This window comes from Ochotona curzoniae, unplaced genomic scaffold (genome assembly GCF_017591425.1).
Source record: "Ochotona curzoniae isolate NIBS_2020 unplaced genomic scaffold, NIBS_Ocur_1.0 scaffold_1852, whole genome shotgun sequence".
Classification (NCBI taxonomy): domain Eukaryota; kingdom Metazoa; phylum Chordata; class Mammalia; order Lagomorpha; family Ochotonidae; genus Ochotona; species Ochotona curzoniae.
This window is the reverse complement of record NW_024467087.1, coordinates 29712518-29725835: the sequence shown is the minus strand read 5'-3', so window position 1 is coordinate 29725835 and position 13318 is coordinate 29712518. Positions and strand designations below refer to the sequence as shown.

Here is a 13318-nt window from a genome sequence, read left to right as displayed (position 1 = left end):
TTTGGAGCCTGGTGTTTTGGCTTCAAAGCTAACTCCCTTTACCATCTACATGAGTGTGTGAGTGTGTTGCTTGCTACAAACAACCTGAAAAAGTAGTAATCCAAAACTTAACAGGAAAAAAACCCACAAAGGAAGGAGAGGGAGTAAGAGACGGAGGGAAGTATGGTTATCTTTTCAAAATTGCATCTATGAAACACTTGGAACCTGTTATATTTGCATTAGTAAAGTTTCCAAAACTAAAAAAAAAAATCAATTTGGATCTATATAAAAACAAACAAAGAAGCCTAAAGTAGAACAGAATTATTGGCTTTAAGGACCACCACCAGGAAATTCGGGCAAGCATAGTAAAACTGTTTACATAGTGTAGATCATAAAATTAAAATAAATAAATTTAAAGTATACAAATTCACAAGAAAGAAGAAAAGCTCTGAAGATGAAAATGCGGGAATGCATGCTATAATAAAAACGGACTGGATGTTAGCAAAATATTCCATTGGCAGAAATGATCAAAACAAGTTTTTATTTACTGTATGTGTAATATTTGTTCACATATTTAGAAAACATAGGAAAGTAGAAATAATAAAATAAAAATCACACATAAAATCTCAAAACCCAAATAAAATTGAATTTTATCCTGTTTCTAACAGTGTTTTTCCTATGGAAATATTTTTACATAGTTAATTAAAAGCATGTGGTACGGTTTTATACATTTTATTTTTCAACTGAATTGTATAAACACTTTCCTACATACTTAAAATTCTTCAAAACCGTTTTAATGGCTCCATGATATTTCATCGTGCGAGCGAACCATATTTTAGGCAAATCATTTCATTCTCATTAAACTGTGGGGAACATCTCTGTAAATTAAAGTTTATCCAGAGCTCAGATTTATTTTTTAAGTATAGATTTTGAAGAAACAGAATTCTCAGGTCAAAGTATTTGAACATTTTTTAAAGCTCTTGATGCATTTTACCAAATTGCTCTTCAGAAAGACATTGCAACTAAAAAGATCAACTCCATTGAGTTAAAACTTCAAGTTTATTCACAACCAGCATTTATGAATCATTTTAATTGGTGGCAGCTGCTTTAAATGTTCTCATTGTTAAATCACTATAACGCCACAATGGAAACAGACTGTCTTAATTTAAGGTCAAACAGCAGTTACAGTTTAAAAATTAAACTCAAGCATATTTGCCTCATGGTAAGAATGGCTCCTTTCCAATTTCTAGCCTTCTTGTTCTTCAAAACTTGAAAAAAATACTTATTTCAAAAATATTCATCTTATGGTTTTATTCCATAAAAGTTGAAATAGTTGAGGGGGCTGCATTTCATAAAGAGTTTTTTTTATAAAGAGTTTTTCTATAACACAGCTTCGTAAAACAGATATATAAAAATATATTTTTTTATATTACTCATATAATGCACTTTAAAACACTACATTTGAAGAATAAAGATAAACAAAGCTCTGAGAGTTTCTCGGAGTTGTTTCTCGGAAGGTGCTAGCAGTACCCCTCTGTGATGTGCTTTTGCTTGACCATGGCCTCAGACTCTTAACACCAACAAGGCTGCTCACAGCATACAAGAAAGCAAGGTCTAGTTCAAATAATGTAAACGATTGGAATTCCAAAGGGCTGTCAGATACAAATTTCCTTACTTGAAGCCATCCTCCCAATTGCTAACTTTTAAAAGGGGTCTACCAGCAATCACTGACACCTATTAAAATTCTGAAATTCCATGGCTTGAGCAAAAAGTAAATGTATGTCTGACTTCAAAGTACATTTCACTATTTATTTTTGACCCACTGCTTTCTAAGCCCCCAAATGAAAAAGAATTTGTCCTATTTCTGGCCGTATTTCTAGTCTTATGTTTGTTGAAGGAGAGAAAAAATTAAATATTTTTTTAAAGATTTATTTTTATTATTTTTTTATTGGAAAGGCGGATATACAGAGAGGAGAGACAGAGAGGAAGCTCTTCAGTCCGATGATTCACTCCCCAAGTGAGTGCAACAGCCGATACTATGCCGGTCCCAAGCCAGGAGCCTCTTCCAGGTCTCCCACACGGGTGCAGGGTCCCAAAGCTTTGGGCCATCCTCGACTGCTTTCCTGGGCCACAGGCAGGGAGCTGGATGGGAAGTGGGGCTGCCTGGATAGAACCGGCGCCCATATGGGATCCTGGGTGTGCAAGGCGAGGACCTTAACCACTGCCGCGCCAGGCCCAAAAATTAAATATCTTAAGCTCTAATGAGGATCTGTTGCCCTACAATAATGTTTTATTGCAAACCTACACTCAAGAAATACTAGGTTCGAATGTGTTACCCAAGACTATTTTAGCACAAAAAAATCTACATCAAATGCATATGGTGCTTTCTCTGGCCCCTAGGTAATTTAAAATCCTCATGCTTTATAACTATCTCTTTTTTCTCTATTTCCCATTGTTTATTATTAATATACAGAGATTTCATGCATTCTAGAAATACAATTCCAAGAAGACGACCCACTTTCCTAACTCCTGTCTCCCTCCCTCCCCTTTCTTTCATCGGGTTTTGCAGATCTAATATTAATCCATTCTATACTCACAGGCTTAATTCACCACCAACCATTATAATCCCAAAGTAAAAGCAGAAACACCATAGTTCACAGAAGTATAAACAAGGACAAAAAACAAAAAATCAAATCACATAATGTCCATTTCAATCTTACATATTTTTTGTATTCTATATTTACTGCCACAAATCAGAGAAAAATCTAATACTTTTGTTACTAGCTTATTTCACTAAGCATATTGACAACTGCATACATATTGCTGCAAAAGATGTCATTCTTTTTTTTTAAAGATTTATTCATTTATTTTTGCATTAGAAAGTCAGATATACAGAGAGGAGGAGAGACAGAGAGGAAGATCTACCGTCCAATGATTCACTCCCCAAGTGACTGCAACAGCCAGAGCTGAGCCAATCCAATGCCAGGAGCCAGGAGCGGCTTCAGGGTCTCCCATATGGGTGCACAGTTCCAAGGCTTTGAGTTGACCTTGACTTCTTTCCCAAGCCACAGGCAGGGAGCTAGATGGGAAGCAGAGCCACCAGGACACAAACCAATGCCCATGCCCATACGGGATCCTGCTACATGCAAGATGAGGACTTTAGCCACTAGGCTGCCATGCTGGGCCCACAAAAATTTCATTCTTTTTTACGAGTAGCATTCCACTATGTGTGTGTGTTTATGTGTGTATATTAACCCCACATTTTCTTCATCTAATCATCAGTTGATGAACATCTGAGTTGATTCCATACCTTAGCTACTGTGACTTAACTACTATAAGAAAGGGGGTATAAATAATTGTCTTGCATGCTGATTTGATCTCATTTGGGTAAAATCGCAGGAATGAGATGGCTAGGTCATACTGTCCATCTATTTTCAGATTTATGAGGCATCTCCATATTGTCTTCCATAATGGCTGTGCTAGCTTTTACATTCCCACCAATAGTGAATCAGAGTACCTTTCCACCACATCCTCACCATGCAGCTATCTCTCTGAGTTGATAAAAGTCTCAGGGTAAAATGGAGAAGTGAAGAAATATTTCATCCTTCAAACTCCAGTAATTGGATAAATCATGCATCAGAACCTCAAGAATACAAACCAATGTGGTATAACAATGCAAAAATGCTGGACATGGCACAAAGTAGAGGGATGTCAGAAGCAACTGGTCAAGGTTCAACTACACCATTTACTAGTCAGAAGGCTGTAAAGGAGCCTTTCAATTCCATTCGTCCTCAGACACGGACATACAAGATGAACACTACCTGCTTGGTCTATTGTTATAGGAATCCAAGGACAATGCCATCAAAAATAATCAGGAAAATGTCATGTATTTTAAAATGTGTACATACTAACCTTAGTACCATTTTAGCCCAATGAGATACCTTCTAGGCAACATCACCATAACCGTTAATTTTTACCCTTGCATATCCAGGAGAAGTATGATTAATCTGAGTATCATAGTTCATTAATAATTAGCATTATAATTTAGCAGACTGCTCCTTTTTCTAAAATTATTATTTATTTGAGAGGCATAAAGGAAAAAAGCAGAACAAAATGAATGCATGACAATGCTTCCACCAGCTGATTCAGCCTTCAAATACTGCAATGCCTGGACCTGAGTCGGGACTAAAGCCAGAAATTGGGAACTCAAGCCAGGTTTTCCAAGTGAGTGGCAGGAATCAAAACATCTGAGTCATCATCACTGCCTCCCAGAGTGAAAATCACAATGAAACTTGGTAACATGAAGCAGAGCAGGGACTCAAACTCACGCACTCCAATATGGGATATGGGCATCTCAGCTGGTACCCTAAGCACTAGGCCAAATGTCTTTCCTTAGAAGGTGGTTCTTGAAAGGATTCCATATCTGGAAAACTTAAGACTCTGGCTCTGATGGAGTACAAAGTGAGCAATTGTACCCTGCTCAATCAAACGGTCTAGAGATTTAAAAATATTGAGGAGACAAGACAGAGTCAACATTTGGTGAAAAAATATTATGAGTCAAGTACCATTAGGTGCTTTCACATGCATTTTAATCTTTGTAGCAAGATTGGTTTACCTGTTCAAGACACTACCAGTAAGAATAATGCACTGCTAGCATGTTACTGACCATGGCTATGTGACTCTAAAGTACAGAAAAGGTCTATCATCTCAAGATGTGAGCCCACACATCAATCTTTTTGTTAGCTATTTCAGTCATTCTTGTTCTTGATGCATAGCAAAAACGATGGTTCACTCATAAGGAACCCGACTAGCAGAAGAAAATTCTAAGTCCACAGGGAACAGATATGCTATCTAGATAATGTGGTTAAATCTTGTCCCCAGGTGCAGGTGGGTAGAAGAAAAATCCTAACTCATTAAGTATACACTGGATGATTGTTCAAAACATTTCACAAGTAAACACAAGATATCCTTGCCAACCAGAAAAGTCAACTTCTAGATTCCCCATCTGATTAACATTTAATGGTTCTGGAGTTTCCAGGGTGACTAAATAAATCTGTTATCCAAAATAAGTATATTTAAATCAAATGAAATGCTCTGCCCAGAAATGCCTACAAATACCTGGTGTATAAGTCTCTTCAGGCCACTACAATCCAATATTATATACTAGGTAAATTATAAACAACAAAAAATGTATTTCTCTCAATTCTGGAGGTTAAGGCACTGGATGAGCCCATACCTTACATACTCACGATATAATCACATGGTGCAAAGAAAGAATGATTTCTCCTTAAAAAGGCACTACGTTTATTCATAAGGGCTCCACCTTTATAATCTAATTGCATCCCAAAGACTCCACCACTTAACAACATCACCTTGGGGATTAAAATTCAACATAAAAATTTTGAGGGCCCAGCACGCTACCCTAGTGGCTGAAGTCCTTGCCTTATATGCACCATAATCCCATATAGGCGCCAGTTTGGTTCATGTCACAGCTGTTCCACTTCCCATCCAGCTCAATGCTTTTGTCCTGGGAAAGCAGTCGAGGACGGCCCAAAGCCTTTGGACCCTGCACCCATGTGGGAGACCCAGAAGAGGCTCCTGGCTTCAGACTGGCTCCAGAACGGCTCAGATCCAGCCATTGTAGCCACTTAGAGAGTGAATGAGCAGATGGAAGATCTTTGTCTGCTTCGCTCTGTAAATCTGTCTTTGCAAAAACAATAAACAAAATATTTAACAAAATTTTTGAGGCAGCACAAAAATTGACACCACAGCACCTCATAAGAGCAATCTTTCCTACAGGGCAACAGATTATCAGATTAAATTTAATCAGGACAATAGAAGGAGCAGGTGTTTAGCCAAGTAGTAAAGATGCCCATATCCCTCATCAGGGATACCCAGGTTTGCGATCTACTACAGCTCCCGCCTCCACCTTCCAGCTAAAGCAGATGCTGGGAAGCAACAGAGATGGCGCAGGTAACTGGGTTCCTGTCACCCAATGCAGAAGATTTGACTAGAGTTCCCAGGCCGTGGCTTTGGCCTCAGCCCAACCAGCATGGCAGGTATTGTGGGAGTGAAGAGATAAGAGCGGGCATCCATGCTTGCTTGCTTGCCCTCCTGCTTATACTCTGTCACGCTCTCTATTCTCCTCTTCCTCTAAAATAAAAAGCTTTAGAAGTGGAAATATTGTAGGCATTTATTGAACATGATATACAAAGGTCAATGAGCAAATGAAAAAAATGATCAGTATCCATAATCATTAGGGACATACATGAAAAACCATACTGAAATATCACTTCACACCTGTTACAATGCTTTTTTGACAATAAGAGGAAAGAATAAGTATTAAACAGGTTACAGAGACATGGAAGTTGTGTACATTGTTGGCAGGAAGGCAAATTAATAAAGCCATTATGGAAAATGATATGTAGGCTTTCAAAACTAAAACTAAGACTATTACTCAAACTAGTGATTGCTCCTCTAAGTACAAATCTAAATGAACCGAAATCAGAGGGATATGTGCAGTACTATTCACAATAGCTGAGGCATAAAAAAACATTAATATTCATCAATGGATGACTAGATAAAGAAAATGTGATACACACACACACACACCAATGCTATTCAGCTTTTTAAAAAGAGGGGGAGGGAATCTTGTCATTTACAACATCATAGATTACACTAGAGGACATTATGCTAAATGAAGTAAGCCAGGCACAGAAAGACAAACGCTGCATGATCTCATTTATACGTGAAATCTAATAAAGTTGAATTTATAAAAGTAGAGAGTGGAATAATGGGCATCAGAGGCCCCGGAGAGGGAGAAAGGAAAAAATGGAGAGTTCCCATTCAAAGGGTATAAAAGGTCAGATAAACAAAAGTAGCCTTGAGATCAATTGTATAGCAGGATGAGTATAGTGAATAACAATGTGTTACGTAATTAAAAGAAATTAGGAGCACGGCTCTGTAGCCTAGTGGCTAAAGCCTTGCATAAGCCTGGGATCCCATATGGGAGCCAGTTTATGTCCCGGCAGCCCCTCTTCCCATCCAGCTCCCTGCTTGTGGCCTGGGAAAGCAGTCGAGGATGACCCAAAATCTTGGGACCCAGCACCCGTGTGGGAGACCTGGAAGAGCTCCTGTCTTCTGGCTTCGGATCGGCTAAATCACAGCCATTGTGGTCACTTGGGGAGTGAATCATTGGACAGAAGATCTTCCTCTCTGTCTCTCCTCCTCTCTGTATATCTGACTTTCCAACGCAAATAAATACAGCTTAAAAAAAAAAACTTTCAGATATCTAAAGAGCAAATGATTGGCCTAAGGTATATATGCTTTATCACAAATCAAAGAAATTATCAGAAATAGATGATAGTTCAGTGCAAAAATTTTTTTAAAAGACTAGAATTTTTCAAGCTTTAGTAAACACATCTAGAAGCAAGATTAGTTTTAGCGTTGCTCTCCCACTCTTTTGGAAAGCAGATAGCATACTCTTAGACTGCAAGAATCGAGGAATCTTCCTTAAAGAAATGCAACATTATGGTGGCTAGTGGGTTGTGAAGATTTCCACAATGCCATTTTTTTCTGTGAATAGTTGCATGTTGACAAGACAAAACCTTAAGAAATCACCAACTAAAGTTATATATATATATATATAAAAGGGCAATAGCCACAAATGACAAATTCATACATGGTTTCAATCACTTGGCATTTATTCTTCCCAAGTCATTAGAAATCAATGTGACCTCAGTGGAGCCCCAAGACAAAATTAGTCTATACTTCAACTTCCTCTGACCCTGTATCTATATTCAATGGGGATGGGCTTGACAGGAAATATTCATGGATGAAGTATGCAATGACGTTTTGCCAAGACTACAGAAAGTGCCAAACAAGTTACCCAGACGTCAGTCTGGAATTTCTGGAGTTTCCTAGAATATGGCAGGAGGTTCCAAATTTGGACGCTAAGTAAGAATCTTAACTCTTTAATGTTTCCAAACAGCTTTGCAGTAATGGAATAATAGCAAACTCACATGTTGTTAGGATAATTGAGACTTTAAAAATTCCAGCCTTAGTCCTCATACACAGTAAACATTTAACATGTAGCAATGGTGTCGCTGCTTCTTCCTGATCCTGTTTTCGGAGGCCACTGAATATTGATCATCTCGCAGGAACAGCTTTCAACCTCCAAGAGTATCCAGCAAATAAGAAAATATAATATTTTCAAAAGAAGTGTATCCTACCATCCAAATGCTATGATCCAAGTAGCTTTTTTTTAAAAAAAATATTTATTTATTTTTATTGGAAAGTCAGATATACAGAGAGGAGGAGAGACAGAGAGGAAGATCTTCCATCTGATGATTCACTCCCCAAGTGACTACAACGGCTGGTACTGTGCCAATCCGAAGCCAGGAGCCAGGAACCTCTTCCAGGTCTCCCACACGGGTGCAGGGTCCCAAAGCCTTGGGGCATCCTCGACTGCTTTCCCAGGCCACAAGCAGGGAGCTGGATGGGAAGTGGAGCAGCCGGGATTAGAACCGGCGCCCATATTTGATCCCGGCGCATTCAAGGCGAGGACTTTAGCCACGAGGCCACGCAGCTGGGCCCGATCCAAGTAGCTTTGAAAGAGTGCAAGGATACACTATTTACTGGACTCCAGGTACAGATTTGTTACAGAAAAATAAAAGCTCAATTAACTCATAGGAGGAGGAAACTAGCTGGGAGCAAATCAGGGACTACAGGCAGTGGAATTACTGGAAGTTAAAATGGCAAAATTGAAACAGCAAGATTGTACTATGTTGGACTTTTCAGTCGTCAAGAAGGAAGTTCTTATATGTTTGATATTCATATTTTCCAAATTAAAAAACTGGCATAGAATCTGATAAATAGATTTATGAATACACTGGAACAAAATGAAATCACAACCATCCTGGAACATCCAGAATGCATGGCTATTGCCTAGAAACAGTCTCATTCTAAAAGAAGTCAACACCAGCATAGCTAAAAGATTGCACAGAATTTTACAATGCCCTCTCACAGTCTCTGGTTATGACTCACATTGAATGATGCAGGCTATATGGACAAATGATATTTTAAAAATTCAACATGTATGAAAAGTTAAATACGGTGATTCCTTCACTCCGGTTCTAATAAATCATATTGGTTCACTAAATTCATTGGCTAATTTGGAGATGTTATTAAAACAACAAAGGAGGATTATCCCCAGTTTCTTAAGGTTGGCTACCACATACTGCATTTTGATAGAAGTGAATTTAAGGGTTCTTTTGGACTTCTTTATTACCTTATGATGGCAAGGAGGGCATAACATCCCAAGACACTAAATTGTGTTCATAAGTTCACAGTTTCTTGAGATCCAGTATACAGTTAAGTGGCAAGTTCAAGAACCAGGTAGAAAAATGAAACTGGTTGCAAGACTTAATGATCCTACTTCCAATGATTTTGTCAATTATGAGACCTGTTGCTACCAAGTCAGTCAGACATAGGTGAATTTAAACAATTTACCATCCTGAAAAGTAGAAGGCTTAGAAAAGATAAATGAATTCATCGAATGGAATTCAAGAATAGACTGTTAAAAGTGGGGATGAAGATAAACTGCCATTTGCTGTTGTACCATTTTTCCTTCCAGGGATGGTTTTCCCAGACAGAACTAAAATGCAGAGATGTTCTGACTGCTCTGTCCTCTAATGTGATGGAGACTGAGGAGCAGTTGATGAATCAGAAGATCCTCCCCTTACTAAGGAAATGCTTGTGCCTTCAGACCTGGCTGAGTAGGAGCTGTTGAACTGTTCTAGTTTCCTCTAATCCTGGACAAAGATGTTATCTTTCTGTTCTAGTTGTAGAGAGAAATCTAACTTCTAAGCCTCGGCAAATGAAATAGTGATTATCAGTTGTCCCAATTTCTATCTCGATTTGTTCACACCTACTGAGGTAACCAGAGACTCCTTGGTTTCCTGAATTTCATTATTCCAGAGGAGAAAATTATTATGTATACTGATCAAAATTTCCTACCTCAACCATTTCTTGTACTTCCGTCTTGCAAGTTACCAGTCTATGTGACACCGTCCATTAGGGTTAGGGTTGTGAACATTATGCTCTTAGTCTGCTATCTAGAGGCAAGTCAGAACTAGGTTTGCAAGATGCAGAACTGTCTGGATTAAGAAACACTACAGGGCCCGGCGCGGTGGTGCAAGTGGTTAAGGTCGTCGCCTTGCACGCCCAGGATCCCATATGGGTGCCGGTTCTAATCCCAGCAGCCCTGCTTCCCTTCCAGCTCCCTGCCTGTGGCCCAGGAAAGCAGTCGAGGATGGCCCAAAGCTTTGGGACCCTGCACCCGCGTGGGAGACCCAGAAGAGGCTCCTGGCTTGGGACCGGCATAGTATCGGCTGTTGCGCTCACTTGGGGAGTGAATCATCGGACGGAAGATCTTCCTCTCTGTCTCTCCTCCTCTCTGTATATCCGCCTTTCCAATAAAAAAAATAATAATAAAAATAAATCTTTAAAAAAAAAGAGAAACACTACAAAGTAAGCAAAGATTTTGCTTGCTTTCCTCTTTCTCGGGAGATAGTACAAGATAGAGACTTTATAATGTCATCCTATATAAGGAAAGGATGAGAAGCCAAATTGTAATTGACATGATCAATTTAGTAGAAGGAATCATCAGTAAGTACCTTCTCTACCACATACCACTCACTGGAGATCAGAATTTAAAAAGATCATCCCCCATTCCTCAGAAGCTGACAGTCTAGTAAGTGAAGGAGTGAAAACACAGAAATTTACTACAAAGGAGTAAACAATGAAAAAACAGGATATGATTAAGGAGAAATGGAACATTGAGGAGGATTGCTTATTTGAGAGGCCAGGGAAGAAAAGGGAGTATCACATGTGGAGATAAAGCAGTCGAACTCAGAATCTAACCATCAAATAGTATATACTGAAGATGTAGCAAACAGAGAGGAAAGGTTAGAAAGCTCCTGGCAAAATGCTGAACGGAGACCATGATTTTTTGACTTTTTAGGTGACCAAGACTTTTACAGGCAGAGATTTCTCCCTTATCCTCACACTCACTCAAAGGATTTGGTTTGGACTCGGCGCAGTGGCCTATCCGCTAAAGTTCTCGCACGCACCAGAATCCCATATGGGTGCTGGTTCTAATCCTGGCAGCCCATCTTCTCATCCAGCTCCTTGCCTGTGACCTGGGAAAGCAGTAGCGGACGGCCCAAAGCCTTGGGACCCTGCACCTGTGTGGGAGACCCGGAAGACACTCCTGGCTCCTGGCTTCAGATTGGCTCAGCACCGGTCATTGCAGCCACGTGGGGAGTGAATCAGCAGAAGGAAGATCTTCTTCTCTGTCATTCCTCCTCTCTGTATATCTGACTTTCTAATTAAAAAAAAGATTTTAAAGGTTTGGTGAAGCAGGGAAATCTAAGAAAAGGTTTGTATACCCTATGTTTGTACACCTATGTTTACCAATATGTTTTAAGCTAGTGTTATTTCCCTTGAGTTCTCCCCCAAAGGTACACTAGGCTTTTAGGTGTCAAACTGCACTTTCTGAAGAACTGATAGAAAACTGCAGTCCATCACTGTACACTTGGGGGTAAAAGTACAGAAACTACACAAAAACAGAGGTTTCCAAACTCCAATTGGTAATGGTAGAACCCTTTTGATGCACAGCAAAAATCTGACACAGACCTTTAGATTACCACCCACATTTTTCAGTTCAATGCCAAACTACCATTGCTTTGCTCTCAAATCTAATTTCACAGAGAATCTTTATGTAGAGCAGTGTTCTCTCTGGGCTAAAACTATTCCCACCTTGAACAGTAACTGTTTTAAATAGGACCACTCTGATTCAACCACATGACTTCCTCATAGGTTTACAACAGGCCAATCAAGTCCAAATGGATGAACCAAGGCTTTTTTAGCAACTCTATTCTTCTCTCTCCTGATTCCAGAATTCTCATATGTCCTCGTTTCCTGACAGCTCTGTGAATAAAACTACTCACCCAGCATCAGTAATGATCCTCACTCTCTTGAATGTCTAGTCCCTTCTCCCAAAACCAGATTCTAAAACGTTTTTATGTGAAACATAATTCAAAATCATCCATGAATCTTCCTCCAGCAAATAAGTCCCTTAACTTAAAATGACTAATATGCCTTCCTATTTCCCATTATTATAAATACTCCATTCCCCATTTTTCATGTATGACTTTTCCCCTGTTTTTCAGTTATTAAGTTGTGGTATAGCCATTCCAGTGAAGGCAATGAAGAAAGGTAGCAAATGTACACAGAGCCAGTTCACAAGATGAAGACGAAAGTTAAAAAGTGTAAGAAAGTAATTACTATTCTGTACCAATAGCATTACAGTCTCTTACAGCAGCTGGAATAATAAGTGACTATCTCTCACTATATACCCACATACATATAAGTTCAATTTACCATGAAAATGAATACAATCACATTCACAAAATTTAATTGAAACATATTTCACAGTATATTCAACTCAAAAGAGAATTTTTGTATGTCCTAGTGGAAGAATGAGCTGGGAAATTATTCCACATAATTTGAAAATCTGTAGACCAAGATCAACATTAAATTTATGTATGTGCACATAAACATCCATCCTTAGAAGTTAACTTGTACTCCATCTTTAATCATCAACTGTCAGAAGACTTGCAAAACTGCAAAGGCCCCATTCTATTCTGTAAACTTCTTTGCTGGTTTGCAGTAAACCACGAAACATCTATAGAGTACTCAAATGGTAGATGGTGTTGATCTTTACTACTAGCTGAATGAAAATCTATCAAAATTCAGAAGGAGGGTCCAGCACAGCAGCCTAGTGGCTAAACTCATTGCCTTGCATGTGGGGATCCCATATGGGTGCTGGCTTGTGCCCTGGCTGCTCCACTTCCCTTCCAACTCTCTGCTTGCGGCCTGAGAAAGTAGTAGAGCCTTGGGACCTTGCACCCATGAGGGAGACCCAGAGGAAGCTCCTGACTCCTGGCTTTGGATTGGCTCAGCTCTAGCCATTGCAGAGCTTCCTCTCTGTCTCGTTCTCTCTGTATATCCGCCTTCCCAATACAGTAAATAAATCTTTTTTTTTAAAGATTTATTTTTATTATTTTTTAATTGGAAAGGCGGATATACAGAGAGGAGGAGAGACAGAGAGGAAGATCTTCCGTCCGATGATTCACTCCCCAAGTGAGCACAACGGCCGATACTATGCCGATCTGAAGCCAGGAGCCTCTTCTGGGTCTCCCACGCGGGTGCAGGGTCCCAAAGCTTTGGGCCGTCCTCGACTGCTTTCCCAGGCCACAGGCAGGGAGCTGGAAGG

At 39.5% G+C, this 13318-nt stretch overlaps 1 protein-coding gene across 3 annotated transcripts in view; it reads right to left on the bottom strand.

Moving 5' to 3' along the window:
- AMMECR1 (AMMECR nuclear protein 1) overlaps positions 1-13318 on the bottom strand; it is a 122449-nt gene that overhangs the window by 80109 nt on the left and 29022 nt on the right. The window lies entirely within an intron of this gene.